The sequence below is a fragment of the Protopterus annectens genome, chromosome 3.part1, assembly GCF_019279795.1.
Source record: "Protopterus annectens isolate FY-2018-M chromosome 3.part1, PAN1.0, whole genome shotgun sequence".
Taxonomy (NCBI): Eukaryota; Metazoa; Chordata; order Ceratodontiformes; family Protopteridae; genus Protopterus; species Protopterus annectens.
The window spans coordinates 1,637,756,918-1,637,773,067 of NC_056732.1; positions in this window are offsets into that span (position 1 = coordinate 1,637,756,918).

Here is a 16,150-nt window from a genome sequence, read left to right on the forward strand (position 1 = left end):
GATAGGTGGGTGTCAGAAGCTCTCACCGGTGTTGTGGGGGATGGAAGAACAGATCCGAGAGAAGTAGCTGACCTAGCCAGCGTGCTCCGCATAGCCTTGAAAGCGGGACCTCCTGAATCAGAGGACCGACCCCCTTCCAAGACCATGACCGGGACCAGTCTGCTCACAGCCGAGGCACTGAGAGGGAGGCTCGGAACCGAAGGATGTTCCGAGGTGTCCCCCTCGGGCCCGACTGAGGAGACCCGAGTCTCGAACCCTGTAGATGGAACCGACAAGGCCGGAGCCGATGCCGGCACCGATAAACCCCGCTGGGGGATCAGAGCCGGTGCCAGAACATCCCTCGGAGTGGAGCTTACTGGCTCCGATGACAAGGATGCACTCGGAGGAGGAATAGCAGGAACAACTAACAGAGCTGGCTCCGGAGCTGACTGGGTCAGAGCCGAGAAAAGTTTGGCCAACACCGGCGACTGGAGGAGCCTCTGCACCACCCTATCCACATCCAAATCGGAAAGCCTGGAGGATTTGGAGGAAATGGATGGAGACCTAGACCTCCTGTCTGGAGAACCTTGCCTCAAACTTGGCGACCAGCTCCGAATCAGTTCCAAAATTATCTGAGCGGACGCAGACTCAGTCGATACAGCTACCTCCTGCGGCCCCGATGCCGGTGGAGCTGAGGAAGTAGACGTGACAATGGTAATTTTTCAAGGTGGCTCTGAAGCAATAGATGGAGCCAGAGACCTTTTATAGGTTCATAAGTTCATAGGTAGATATTAGGCTATCTGCCCTAGGGCATTTATAAGCCTAGCCAGAGTGTATTTGGCTTCCGCCTCCCTATTAGATTAGCCTACTGTGCCTCTGTAAAGTAGGTCACAGAAGGTACCCTTTTAAGATTAGTTTACTGTGCCTCTGTCTAGCAGGGACACAGAAGAGATCCCAGGGGTGAATTTGCGATTTCCCATCCACGTGTCCAGATTTCGCTTGAAGAGGGTCAGCGAGGGGCTATGTCTAACATGAATTGGGATTCTATTCCAGAGTGAGGGGAGCCTCTGGGAAATGAATCTGTCCCTCCAACATGTCCTATTTATTTTTGTGCTGAGGTTTAGGTCCCTGGAGCATGTAGCTCTAAGGGACTTGGATTTTTTGAGGTGGAGCATGTCCATTAATTCTGGGTTTGACATGGCTTTGAACATCAGGCATAGATCGCCTCTGAGTAGGCAGTACGCAACTGAGTAGAGCTGGAGTTTCTTTAGTCGAGCTGCATAGGACATCTGTTTGTAGCCCATGATCCTCTTGGTGAGGTACTTTTGGGGTCTCTCCAGTTGCTGCAGGTGTCGGGTAAGGTACATCCCAAATGGGGCATCGTATTCAATTATGGGCCTGATGAGTGATGAGTAGAGGGGCACAATGGCCTCTCTTGATCTAGATGCAAACCCTTTCGTGATAAGGTGGGCTATATAGAAGGTCTTTCTAACCACTTTGGCAATGGGATTATCAAAGGAGAGATTACTATCTATGTTGGTCCCCAAATCTCTAATTACTTCTTCCATACTTAATGGATTACCGCTTATGTGGTAATTTGTGGGCACCTTGTTTTTCCCAAAGGGGATGACTATGCACTTTTTAGCATTTAGCTTGAGGCCGTGGCTCTGGCACCAAGCATCCGTCTCTGTGAGACCCTTTTGGAGGATGCTTGTGTCAGCTGGAGATTCAATTATGGCCCCCAGTTTGCAGTCATCTGCGAACTTTGTCAGCCATAATCCCCCCGTGTTAGCGTGAACCTCAGAGAAGTATATACCGAACAAGAGAGGTCCCAGAACTGAGCCCTGTTCAACACCACTTGTAACTGGTTTGGATTTAGACATGGCACCTGCGATTCTGACCATGTGGGTTTTATCTCTGTGCCAGTTTGCAACCCATCTTGTGATATAGGGGTTGATATTTAAGCTGGTATGCTTATTTATGATTCCTGAGTGGGGTATTGTGTCGAAGGCTTTTGCGAGGTCCAGGTAGGCTGTGTGGACTACCTTGCCCTCATCTATGGCTTTGGTAACTGTTTCAAAGAAAACAACTAGGTTTAAGAGGCAAGATCTGCCCTTAACAAAGCCAATTTGTTTAGGGTCCAGTATCTGGAGGCTCCCAATGTCTTTGTTTATGAGTTCCATGATAATACGCTCCATAGATTTACAGACCAGACTAGTCAGGCTTATGGAGCGATAGTTTCTGGGGTCCGTTGTGGCACCACCTTTGTGAAGTGGGACCACTGTAGCTGTACGCCATTCTTTGGGTACATATCCTGTAGTAAGGCTAAGTTTGAACAGTGACTTAATGTGAGGGTTCAGCTCTTCTTGGAGCTTGTGTAAGACACAGCCTGGGACACCGTCCGGTCCCATAGATGCTGTGTTTTTTGCTTTGGAGAGGGCAGCTTTTACCTGTGCATCTGTGATGTCAGGGAGGTTACATTCAGTTGGGATAGGCATTTGCTCCTTTGGGGAGGAAGGGAGGGAGACGTTTGTGCTGAATCTGTCTGCCAGGATTTTGGCTATGTCTGTAGGTTCGGTATATTTGGTACCATTATGCAACAATTCAGAGCATATCTGGGAGTTTCCACCCATGTTCCTGACATAACTAAAGAAGGCCTTGTGATTATCTTTAGTGTCTAGGGCAATTTTTCTTTTGAAGCTGGCCTTTGATGATTTTATGAGGGATCGAAGTTTCTTGCTAATACTGATCAGAGATGCCTTCCCTTTTTGGGATTTTGCTCTGTCATGTAGTAGCTTCCTCCTTCTGTTGTATAGCTTTTTTATGGCTGGGGTCCACCAGACCAGTCTCCTGGTTTTGGAGGAGTGAGTCTTGGGTTTTATTTGGGATAGCACGATCCATGCATTCCTGCAGGTGCTCATAGAATGCATTTGTAAAGGATTCTGTGGATTGGGCTGTATTATCATTTGGCCCAGGGGCTTTGAAGGATTCCACCTCAGTCTTGAGAAGTGCAAAGTTGGCTTTTGAGAAATTCTTTACAGTGATTTTCTTGGCTGGGGGTGGGGACAGGATATGGATGTCCAGGGAAATTTGTTTATGGTCTGGTCTTACCAATGAGGGGTTTACCTCTGGTGTGGAACATAGAGTCCCCATGTTGGTAATGACCAAGTCCAATATGTTGTTCCCTCTTGTGGGAGTGGTGACCAGTTGTTCCATTGCATTAGAGTTTATAAATTCAAGGGACCATTGGGCGAGGGTGTTTGGGCTTGAGTAGATTTCCCAGTCAATGCTTGGATAGTTGAAGTCACCCAATATCATAGTGTTGGGAGACACCTTCATATTCTCCAGTGTTCTCAGGAATGCCAAGTGGGGTTCTTGTAATAGGGAGGGTGTTCTGTAGCAGGCTACAAACTGAAAGGCAGTTTTGCCCACTGTTAGTTACACATGGATGGTTTCTGATGCTTCGTGCAGTGCCACTAACCTGGAGGTGTAGGTATCTTTGATGAATATAGGTACTCCCCCTCCTTTTGTGCTTCGGTCCGAGTTTTGGGGCCGAAATGCATGGTATGAATTATAACCTGGTAGTGCTGGGGTACTCTCAGGAGTCTTGAACCAGGTTTCTGTTACTGCACAGACATCGATTTTCTCCATACTGAGGAGAGCCTCGAGTGCGTGCATCTTGAGGTTTAGACTTCTGGCATTGAGTAGCATTACCTTTAGTTTTTTTTATCCTTGGGTTGTCTATGGAGGTGGATTTGTCCTTTGAGCCTTGCCTAAAAAAGGCACTATAGGGGTGGCAAGAGCCTTGGCCAGTATACGAAAGTCTAAGGGTGACTGGTGCAAGCCATCCCTAGTGAAGCAATGTGGCTTGTTGAGCATGTCATCCCAGGCTATCAGACACTGGATCCCCTTTGAATGACACCAATACTTTAGCCAATTGTTGAAACTGATCATTTTGTCTTTATACTGTGGCATCATTCTTGGTGAGGGCAAGATGCTACTCAAGGTCAGGGTCATACCAGCCTGGGCTACATGGCCAGAGAGCTCCTCTATGTCTCCTTTCATGTAGTCCAGGGAGGTACGTCTCAGGTCATTCACACCAGCATGGACAATGACGGAGTCATACTTGTACTTGCTTTGGAGTGACCTGAGTGCTTGCATTATGTGGCGGATCCTGGCACCTGACAGGCAGCTTACAGTGACCTTCTCCTTGTTCAGTCTAGTGAGCGGGACGTCAGTGTGCCGGACAATAGAGTCCCCTATAACAAGTGTATTTGGTGTGTTGTTTGGCCTTAAGGGCTGTGACTGTGAGGCACACTGATTTTGTGAGATATGTGATTCGTGGGTATAGTTGAGGGGTGGCTGTTGCTTGGACATCTGCTTAGGAGGTCTTTGCTGTTTAGGCAGATTTTTATTTAGAGCCTCCGAGTATGTTTTGTGTGTTTATGTGTTGGGTATGCAGATGCAATAGGTCTGTGTGAGACTGGATTTGTGGTGTGGGTGGTTACCTTTTCCTCCTGACTGACTGTGGCAGTCTTGGGTTGAGAGAGCTCTGCCTCCAGTTTGGCTGTGTAACTGCATCTCTCACATGTATTAGAGTTTGTTGGAAGGAGGAGAGGGTTGTCTGTGTACATAAGGCAATTGTAACATTGCCTCAAAATTCCCAGATTCACCAGCTGGACTGAAGAGTAACCTTGAAACTGACCCTTGGACATACCAGATTAGTATAGGGAACTGATTTTTTACTGATCAGATTAGGGAAGGAAACTGATTTTTCACTTGATCAGGAAGGACCAATCGGGAGCCTAATACTTATGAGAAGTCAAGGACGGTGTAGTGCTTTAGTTAGTTAGTGTTTCCTTATAAGAGCTGAGCAAGTGCAGGGCTTTAGAAAGAGAATAGAGTGATTGCTTTGAGAGTTTGAACAGTTCTAAGGGAAAAGGTGAAGAGCAGACTTAGTGGAGCCTGGAATAGTTTAAACCTGTTTAGGCGGCACTGCCCGACGCTGCTTAGTGCGCAAAACAGCGCAAAAAGAGAGTTGTAGGGTTTTAAGAGCGAGAGATCAAGGAGTTTAGAATTGACCCAAAATGGCCAATAAAACTACAGCTTCTAGGTAGTAACCACTCCTCCAGGGACAGGCAGGCTGTTCAGTGTTAACCACTCCCACTGGTGAACACAGAGACTTTCCTTTAGCCCAAGCAAGCACTGGCCTTCTAGAAACTTCCAAACAGTTCAGAACAGCAAATCTGTAACTGAACTTTCTTAACTTTCAGAAAGTGGGAAAAAGCAAGATTTTTTTTTTTCTTTTTGTTGTAGTTTAAAGGTAGCAGAGATACACAAGCAGCAAAATAATCACAACAGTGCAATAAATGACCCCACACTTGAGTGCTAGGCCAAAATCAGGTAAAATGCAGTTTTAGAGAAAAAACGATTTTAAATTAAGTGCAACACAGGAAATGCAGTAAACAGGCTCTAGATGTGTTCCAAGTACTGTTACTGTTACAGATATAAACTTTAGCAAGCCGGAAAATGCCAAAAAATAGGCGGCAAAGCAGTAAAACATAACAAAAAATCAGAAGAAAATACTTAAAATCACAAAAGTGGCTCCTTTTCTTCTCTCAGCGTTTTCTCCCCTTGGTAGGTGCTTCAGCAACAACTAGCAAGCCTGAAAAGACTTGGAGGATTTAGACTTCAACTGGGAGCTGGGAGTCGAACCTAAATCCTCCTCAAAGGACGGTTTTAGCAGTCCCTTTAGGATCAATTTGTTTTTTCTCTCTTGGAGCACCAGAGGACTAAAGGCTTGGCAGAAACTGCACGACTCCTGAAGGTGGATGGCTCCAAGACAGTAAACACAGACAGAATGTCCGTCCATGATAGACATTTTATAGGCACACTTAGTACACTTTTTAAAGCCCGAGGGCTTATGCTCTTTTTGTTCTTTAGACATGCCAAGCCAAGAACTGTAGCAGCCGCTACTGACAAAAGGCGGGAAACCTGCTAACACAGAAACCGGTGAACAAGTAAAATCAACAATCAGGGCACAGGGGAGAACCTCTAAATAAAACAGTTCTCAACTAAACTAAGAGAAACGCACCTAAGACAGCCAGACAAACACCACAAGGAGGACTAGGTCCTCTAACTTAAATGGGCCTAGCCCGAGGGAGAAAGGAATACCACACACAAAACACTCACAGCCTACCAAAAGAAACGCAACAACAACACTATGAACAATGATATTTGTTTAAGCACAATTAGCCAAAAATTTCCACAAAAAAGTTTTTTTATAGCAATACTTAGCCACAGCCAAGTCAAGACCACGAGATCTGGGGATGTGGAGCAGTGTATTGTGGGATACCATTTTACTCCGGCTAATCAAAGACTTTCGAGCTAGTAAATAGGCCGAGTCGGAGCCGACATTCGGCTCCGAACCCACAGGTGAATAATGTAGGCGAGATAGGACTACATAACATCATTATTTTCATATAATCATAAGCTCATGGAATAATTTCTTGACATTATACTGGATTGACTAAATGGGTGGAGGGGGGGGTCTGTAATGTGGCATGAGATAAGTGCAAAGACTACCACTATGAAATAGATTTAGTAAGTAAAATCAACAAGTTGTTCATAGATTAGTACTAGGCTAACTGCTCTTATGGACCATTTTAAGCCTAGCCAATTATTCCATGTGAGAATCAAACCCTGCACCTTGGGTTTATAAGGTAAGTACTTTAACCATTATGCCAACCTCCCACCAACTGATGCCAATCTCCCACCACCTGTAAAGAATTTAACTATTATGCCAACCCTACCCTACTGTTCATCAGGAAAATAATTATATAGGCTGACAAAGACAAGTATTCTCAGTTTGGCATGAATCTGTTACTGAGAAAAGTATCAATAATTCAAAATGAACAAGAATTACTAAAGGAAGCTGTCAGTAATAATAATACTATTATCTCTGTTGTTTTCGTAATGCAGAGTCAGTTGTAACTATCTTACTTGCATAGATATCTAGCACATGACAGCAGAAAAGAGGTCCCAGACCTGAATACTTCCTACTTACTTCATAATTTGCTGTGCTCTTCTAATTCCAGTTTGAAAACATACACTTAAGAGCTCCTTTTTACTTCTCCCCCTTCACGTACACTAAATGTAACCTTATTACCAGGTATACTGCCTAACTTCTGTGGTAGATGTCTTTTACAGCTACTACTTTATCACTGGAAAAACACTGTTGTGTTTTCTTTTCTTTTACCAAGTTGAATCTTATGTCAAAATCTCCTCCCCTTCACTTAAACCTTTTTCTGTGCCATGCATCATGTCATGCACACATTTACCATTCTCTTGTAAGCCTTACACTTTTTCAAGCCCTTTTCTTTCTTGGCTTAGTCTTGTCAATGTTTTTATTCATATATTGCCTCAAGAGAAGTACACAATGTTTAAAAATCCCACAAATGTTTTGCTGTGTATCCAGGCACCCCATGACATTGCAGTGCCATAAACTATAACTTGAACTATCATCTTTCTGTATTCACGCTCACATTGCCTGCAACGATGTACTATATGACTTTTGTAACTTCTTGGATGATTGTCAGTGTGCTTCTGATCATTTTACTTTTCTTAAGCGTTCTTTCCCTCCCATAGCAAGGCTTTGCATTTCTTTTACATTAATTGTAAATATTCATATTCTTATTGCAATCCCAGTTTCATGAAAAAATCAATAAGTGGTAGCAGTAATATCAAAAGATGCCACCGGCTTTAACTGTTTAACTCTGGATGCAGTACAAATGTCACAAAAATAGCAGAGGTAAGAAAAACATACCGACATGCATGCAGGACAAGTTTATCCAGTATGGCGGCAAACAAGCAACATGATTACAGCATGAGGGTTCACTCCAGGACATGCTGTATGTGTGTGTGTGTGTGTGTGTGTGTGTGTGTGTGTGTGTGTGTGTGTGTGTGTGTGTGTGTGTGTGTGTGTGTGTGTCTGTATGTGTGTGTGTGTGTGTGTGTGTGTGTGTGTGTGTGTCTGTGTGTTTACATGTCTAAGTCCTCACACGTGTGTGTGCCTGTGTCCATATACATATTTGAGTATATTTGTGTGCGAATACATGCATGCACAAATCTGTGTGTGTGCATGTGTGTATATGCATGTGTGAATGTGTGTCCAGGAGATGTATTTAAAGTTCACATACCTTTTTGCCATGTGGGTGTTAGAGACAAACAGTAGCTTATACTACATACAGGAAGAGTGCCACGTACAGAAAATAGCAGCAAGGGTATACACATCCACAAAACTAAGATGAGATTGCAAAGACATAATATGTGACCTAAATAAATACTATTCAATAACTGCAGTACATGACATCCATGTGTGTCCATATACTATGTTCACATTATTACATCATGCTTAGTTAGACATGTTGGTTATAAATTATGAATGTGTATCATTAATACTGTGAATGTCCTTCACCTGCTGAGATCTACCTTAATGCAGGAGCGTAGTCACAAATTTCAGAACTGTAGATTAGTATCCTGTTTGTTGCCCTCACCCAGGATAACTGTCCTTTTTTATGGCATATATCCTAATCTAGTCATTAATGATCAAGTACATTTTTAATAATTCCAATAAGCATACCCTTTAGTTAAATAACTAATATTATAAGTAGCACATATCATGGTGGCACATTTACCTTCTGAACCATGTAATTTGTACCCTTTTAGTTTAGTTTATGTGCTTGAAGACTGGGGACATAGAGACTTTGAGGGGGGCCAAATGTTGCTTCCTCAAAAATGAATTTTGCACCTTAGTTTGACTGGTGTTTGATTATCTATACCTTTCTTGCATGCATAGATCACCTAAAACAGATTGCATAGGATGTGGACACTTTGTGACATCATAGTTTTCTGAAATATACAGTGGTCAGACAACTGTAGGAAAAATATATAATTTAACACACTGCATGCACAGCTGTCTATAAGGTGCAAACTATGTGCCTGTTTGTCCTTTGTTTGTCTATCTATCTGTTATTCTACATCTGTCTTTGTAATCAGTACATTTCTGTCAAACACAGTCATTGTTTTTAATTCTTTCTATGATTTAACTGGGTAAACCCACCATTCACAACTGCTTCTTTCCAGAGGTGACTTAGGAACGAGAACTACTTGGTTAAGTGACGTGATATCCAGAGAGCACCCCAGCACTTCCAGGCTACAACTCATACCACATGTTTTGGCCACAGAACATGGACCGAAACACAAAAGGAGGGGGGTGTATCCATATTCATCAAGGATACCTACACCTCCAGGTTTGTGGTGCAGCATGATACCTCTGAGATCATCCATGTGAAACTAACATCGGGCAAATCTGCAATGCAAATTGTGGCCTGCTACAGATCACCCTCCATGACCCAGGACCACCACTCCACCTTTCTGGAGACACTGGAAAACATGAAGGTCCTACCAAACACCCTGATATTGGGCGATTTCAATTACCCTACCATTCACTGGGAAAACTACTCGAGTACAAATTCCCAGGCCCATCGCTTCATGGAATTCATCAACTCAAATGCCCTGGATCAGCTGGTAAACTCCCCTACCTGAGGTGAAAACATATTGGACCTGGTCATCACCAACATGGGTGACAGGTGTTCCACACCGGAGGTCAACCCATCACTGGTTAGATCAGACCATAAACTAATCGCTTTGGATGTCCACACCCCATCACCACCCAAACTAAGGAAACCACAGTAAAAAACTTTTTTAAAGCAAACTTCACCTTACTTAAGACAGAGGTGGTAAGTTTTGCAGACCCCATGCTAAAGGATAATGCTGCCCAAGATGCAAAAACCTTTACAAATGCACTCTATGAGCACCTACAAGGATGCATGGATCGTGCCATCCCTAGCAAAACCAAGACTCACTCCTCTAAGAGAAGGAAACCAGTTTGATGGACCCCTGCAATAAACAGGCTATACAACAGAAGGAGGAAACTAGTTCAGAAAAAAAGCAAATCCCATGAAGGAAAGACATCCCTGATCAGTATCAGTAAGAAACTGAGGTTTATCATGAAATCATCCAAGGCTAACTTCAAAAGAAAAATAGCCAAGGATTCAAAGATAACCACAAAGCCTTCTTTAGCTATGTTAAGAATCTAAGTGGCAACTCGCAGATATGCACTGAACTAGTGCAAAATAGCACAAAATATACTGAACCTACTGATATTTCCAACATCCTGGCAGATAGATTCAGTACAAACTTCATCCCCCTCTCACCTCCAAAAGGGCCCACAACAATACCAGAAAAGTGTAGTGTCCCAAAAATCACAGACGCACAGGTGAAAACAGCCCTTTGAAAAGCCAAAAACACAGTGTCAATGGGACCAGATGGTGTCCCAGGCTGTGTCTTGCACGAACTACAGAACAAACTAACACCCCAACTAAACACGCTGTTCAACCTCAGCCTCTCCACAGGCTACGTGCCCATAGAATGGCATACAGCAACTGTTATTCCTCTCCACAAAGGAGGGGCCACAACTGACCCTGGTAACTATCACCCCATAAGCCTGACTAGCCTGATCATGGAACTCATTAACAAAGACATTGGGAACCTCCAAACACTTGACCCGACCCAGTTCCGCTTTGCTAAGGGCAGATCATGCCTGCTAAACCTGGTTGACTTCACCAAGGCCATAGACGAGGGAAAGGTGGTTCACACAGCCTACCTTGACCTCGCCAAGGCTTTTGACACCATTCCCCACTCGGGTATTACAGAAAAACTCACCAGCCTGAACATAAGCCCATATGTCATGAGATGGGTTGCCAACTGGCTTACAGACAGAACTCACGGTAAGAATAGCGGGCTCCAGGTCCGACTCTTAACCAGTCACAAGTGATGTCCCACAAGGCTCGATCCTGGGACCCCTACTGTTCGGCATATACTTCTCAGAAGTACAGGCAAACACAGGAGCCATAATTGACTCTCTGGCTGACACAGACATCCTCCAAAAGGGCCTTACTGAGACAGACACCTGGTGTCAAAGTCATGGCCTCAAGCTAAATGCCAAAAAATGCATAGTCATCCCATTTGGGAAAAACAAAACACCTACGAATTACCACATAGGTGGCAGCCCCCTTAATACAGTAGAGGTAATAAGAGATCTGGGGACCCAGGTAGATAGTAATCTCTCCTTTGACAATCATATTGCCATAGTAGTTAGGAAATCCTTCTATGTGGCCCATCTAATTACTAAAGGGTTCGCATCTAGAAATAAAGAGGTTATAGTGCCCCTCTACTCTTCACTCATTAGACCCATCATAGAGTACAATGCCCCATTTGGGATGTACCTCACAAGACACTGCCAACAGCTGGAAAGACCACAAAAGTACCTCACCAAGAGGATTACTGGTCTCAAACATATGTCCTATGCAGCCCGACTGAAAAAACTCCGGCTGTACTCAGTGGCATATCGCTTACTCAGAGGTGATCTCTGCCTGACTTACAAAGCCATGTCCAACTCAGAATTGATGGACATGCTCCACCTAAAGAAATCCAAGTCACTGCGAGCCACATGCTCTAGTGAGCTAAACCTTGCCACAACAATAAATAGAACATGCTGGAGGGATAGATTCCTGTCACAGAGACTCCCCATGCTTTGGAACAAAATTCCAAATTACATCAGGCAGAGCCCCTCACTAACACTCTTCAAGAGAAATCTTGACAAGTGGATGGGTAACAGAAAATACATCCCTGGGATCACTTAATTGGCTTTGCTTGACAGAGGATCAGTTAATTAATCAATGGGGTGGCGAAAGCCGACTACCCTTGGGCAGACAGCCTAGTACCTACCTATGAGCCTATGATATTCGTGATAAGTGCTTCTTTCCAGAGGTGACTTAGGAAGGAGACCTATGTGGTTAAGTAATGTGATATTCATGGTAAGTGCTTCTTTCCAGAGGTGACTTAGGAAGGAGAACTACGTGGTTAAGTAATTTGATATTCGTGATATTCTTCCCATACTATTTAACTGGCAACTGAGGGACTCAAACCCAAGCCTACAAGATAACATATTTTGTTTATTTTGAAAATGATTAATGGTCATACACCTCTCTCCTCAGTAGTATAGTTTATGCAGAGTTCTTTAACTAGATATTTTGCCCTAATAATGGTAATCATTCTAGGGAATAGATCATGTTGGGGTCCCAAACTCCATTCTTACTCTTCCACTAACAATTCAGATTCAGTGCTGCTTATGTGTAATGATTAATGTAATTATCTTTCTAGACTTCACTCTGCAATCATGTAAGATAGTGCGCTTCTAAAGATTTGTAACCCTGTCCTAAATTTCTGTATTATTAAAGGTATGTGTTATGTGCTTATATGTCATACCTATTTTTATGTCATCTAAATTTATTTTTATATAATTAGGTTGTGGCTTAAAATGGACCCTGCAATGCAATTAGCTGTTCAAAATAAAATAAATAATGTAACCTTATTAGCAGCTCATACCCTTATTACCCCTGTCTGATAAATGACCAGAGCATTTTAACCTGTTGTTTTAGAAGCATGTTGGACGTAACTCAGATTTTCTTAGCAGCATGAGTGACTGGTCATGCTGAAACAGGCTAAGCCCTTTGGTCATGGCGTCAGCAATGCTAAAAATGGTGAGAAGAAAATAGACAAAGTCCTGTTGGATGGCTTCAGCATGGATTTGTCCACCATCACAAGCATCAGTACCATTTGTATCCCAGCTGTGCCGAACAGTACTGGAAGTATCATCCTCATGTTTACATGTTTGCATAGGAAAAGAGGTATATCTCTTCTGCTAACCCATCTCCTTAGAACATGCTTATTCAGATATTGCTGCTGATATGGGGAGGGGGTTCTATAATGTGTGTGCAGCATCAGGCAGTTCCAGCTTCTGTGCAGGAGTTACAGGAAACTATCCATCGAAAAGCACAAGGGATGGGGCAGGGACTGTGATAGTTTACAATATGGTTATATTTGAAACAAACTGTAGTACTGAGGTCAGTATATGAAATCGTGACTGCAGAGCTAACAGAAAATCAAGCTTCCATAAAAAAACTGGCTAATCTAGGCACTTGAGTGCTCACATCCATGTATAGTCAAATCAGTGGAATAGAGCATAATATGCCATGGATGAGCTTATAGTTACTTAATAGACCATTATGATGCATGTAAGTAATTGTGATGTGAATGTCAATGTGTTTTATAGATGGGACTGCACCCTCCTGTGTCCCCTTTAATGGGTCTCTGTCTCCCAGATCATTAAGGAGACTACTCCTGAGTTTGCTCTCACTTGAAGAAAAAGAGATTAAAGTATTTTCCTTTCACAGATTTTAAATTAAGAAATCATGGTATGAGGAATCATGAGGCTCAAATATTCTTTAAACTCCATTCAGTTTATTTTGTGTAAGTAGTGTTCATGTGGGGTGGTGGGCTTGCGAGCTTGGTCACCTTGATGTCAGGAGTTCTATTTTGGTACTTAGAAGTGGACCCTGCCCTATGTGGCACCTTGTCAAATCTTAACACTTCCAAATATAAACTCTAAATTAACACAAAACAGCAAATTATGAAACTCTTTTTTTTGTGAGACTGCATCCACTACACCTTTTCCTAGATGCAATATCTTCAAGCTTTCCATACCTCAGAGTGCAGGGAATACCCCAAAGTACTGTCAGCTCAGATTTGTGTTTATTCTCCCACATCTTCCAGTTCTGCTGTTCAAAGGATCATGATTATGGTCCTCAGAATATAGATACCAACAATGCCTTCGTCCATGCACCTATCATGTCACGGCAGATCATAACTCATTCTCACTGCAGTAAACAATGTACCATAGCAGTGCTGTTCCACAGCATGCAAAGTACAGTGTTAATGGGCAATCTTTAATAGATAACGAGTGTGCACACATTTACATCCATGCACATATACAAAATCTGCACACATCTGCCTGCATTGAGCAGGATCTGTGGACAGCACAGCAGTATAGGAAACTGCTAACCTGTATCAATAAGTAAGCATGTATCCATTTCACAATTATAATGCTAAACTGAAACAGAAAGGAAAAAATATGTGAGAAGTTAATGCAAAACCAGCAGTGCACACACACACACACACACACACACACACACACACACACACACACACACACACACACACACACACACACACACACACACACACATGTGCTCATGTGCACACACACGCACGTGCACACACACATACACACGCATGCGCGCGTGTGGACACTTGCATGTGCGCACACACACACACACACACACACACACACACACACACACAAACTCCACCCTACATTAATTAATGACATTACAAACAAATCTTCCAATATTCAAGCAACATGTATTAGTCATCTACAATGAGTAATAAATAAGGATTTGTCATTAGTAGGTTCAGCCACCAGGACACATTCTTGTGTGGTAATAATAATAATGCTTTTTATCTACAGTGAGATGGAAAGATGCTTCCATTGTTAATAATACCTAATTGTATAACTATGAGATATGCAGTAACAAGCATATGCTTCATGGCAGATCTGCACACCATACTGCACACAACCAAGTGTAGCATTGCTGTGCAGATCCGACACACAGCAAGCATATGACAAGCAAAATATACACAGGTGATTGCCTTCCTAACTTCCATTTAAAGTAGGATACCTTAAATGGCAGAATGTTGTTGCAAAGCTGTCAAATATCCTCTGTCGAAAAGGCAAAGCATCTGCAACATTTCAGCAGATTCAGAACATTGAGACATAAAGTAAGTAAACAAATCTATATAACTAAAGCAGTAAGTAAAGTACATACATATTAAAATAATAAATATCTTATAAAGCAATTCCCAGTATAAACTGACAAGGATATGCATGGAAAGCTCACACAGTCTCTGCCACAACTTGCTGTGAGGGAGACATTAGTTTGTTTTTACTTTCTTGTATTTTGTATTACTTTTACTTCCTTCTTCTATTTTATATACTGTGATTTGTTTTTCTTTACATTGTGTTTTACTTGTATTTTGTTTTTAATTGCATATTTAAACAAGGAAAGAGACCACAGTTGTGTCTCTTATGAGTCACACAGAAATTAAGTTTTTACTCACTCTCCTACCCTGGTGCTGTTGTGATTTTAAACTCAGCTGTTTTTCTAGTTACCTGCCCCTTATGTTAATTTAACCACATATCCCCTTCCCTCTCTCCTTTCATTGGCTGTTTGGAGTAAGCACAAAATTATCATTCTGTGAAATCACCCCCTTCCGCTGTTAAAATTTATTGGCCATCTCACTACATTCCACAAAGCCAGAATAAAAAATGTCTGCCCCCTTCTCCAATCTATCTTGCACTTTCAAAATTAGCAGCTCTCCACTTAGATATTTAAAGCTTAGTTACCCCCCTTTCATATCTAATAGCTTAGTGGGCACTGTAGATCTTAAAATATGAACCCATTTTCATCTTACCTTTAAAATCTGCAGCATATACTCCAAGCCCATCAATTATTGGAGAGCCCACATTCCGCCGCTCAGTAGTCATCTTGGATTAGTGCTTCTGTTTTTGTTCCTAGTGAGAGAGGGAGCACAGGGACGTTATTTCCTGGAGAGTGCTGACCACCAGAAAGCCTAATAACTGCTTCATATGTGTCAGCTTGGAATTTGTGCTTATATTTTGTTGATGATAAGAGAAGGAGCAGATTGCATTGATTCCTGATTCTTTCTAGTTGGGCAGTGAGTGTCTGCTTAATGGTCCTCATTGGTCCTGCTGCTATTTAAAGCATCTACCAAGAAAAGGCTACAACAAGCCTTACATCATCTGGGACAAGACTGTTTATCACTAAACAGGCTGTGGCCTGCTTCTCATCTTGGGATTGGTGCTACTGGTTTGCCTGTGGTGAAAGAAGAAGCAAAGGATATTTGTATCCCAGCAGAGTGAAGCTGTGGTGAGACCAGCACGAGTAGTAGCCAGGCAGTAGCCATTCACCTCTTTTCATCATTTTTGATAAGCTAATTCTTTCTTTTCAGTAAGTACTGCTTGATTTGCCCAAAATTCATCAGGGTCTACTTATTAGTTTCCCCTCAAGTATTTGGCAATGCCCTGTATAGACATGTCATCTTAAGTGACATTTTTCCTGTAAAAGCA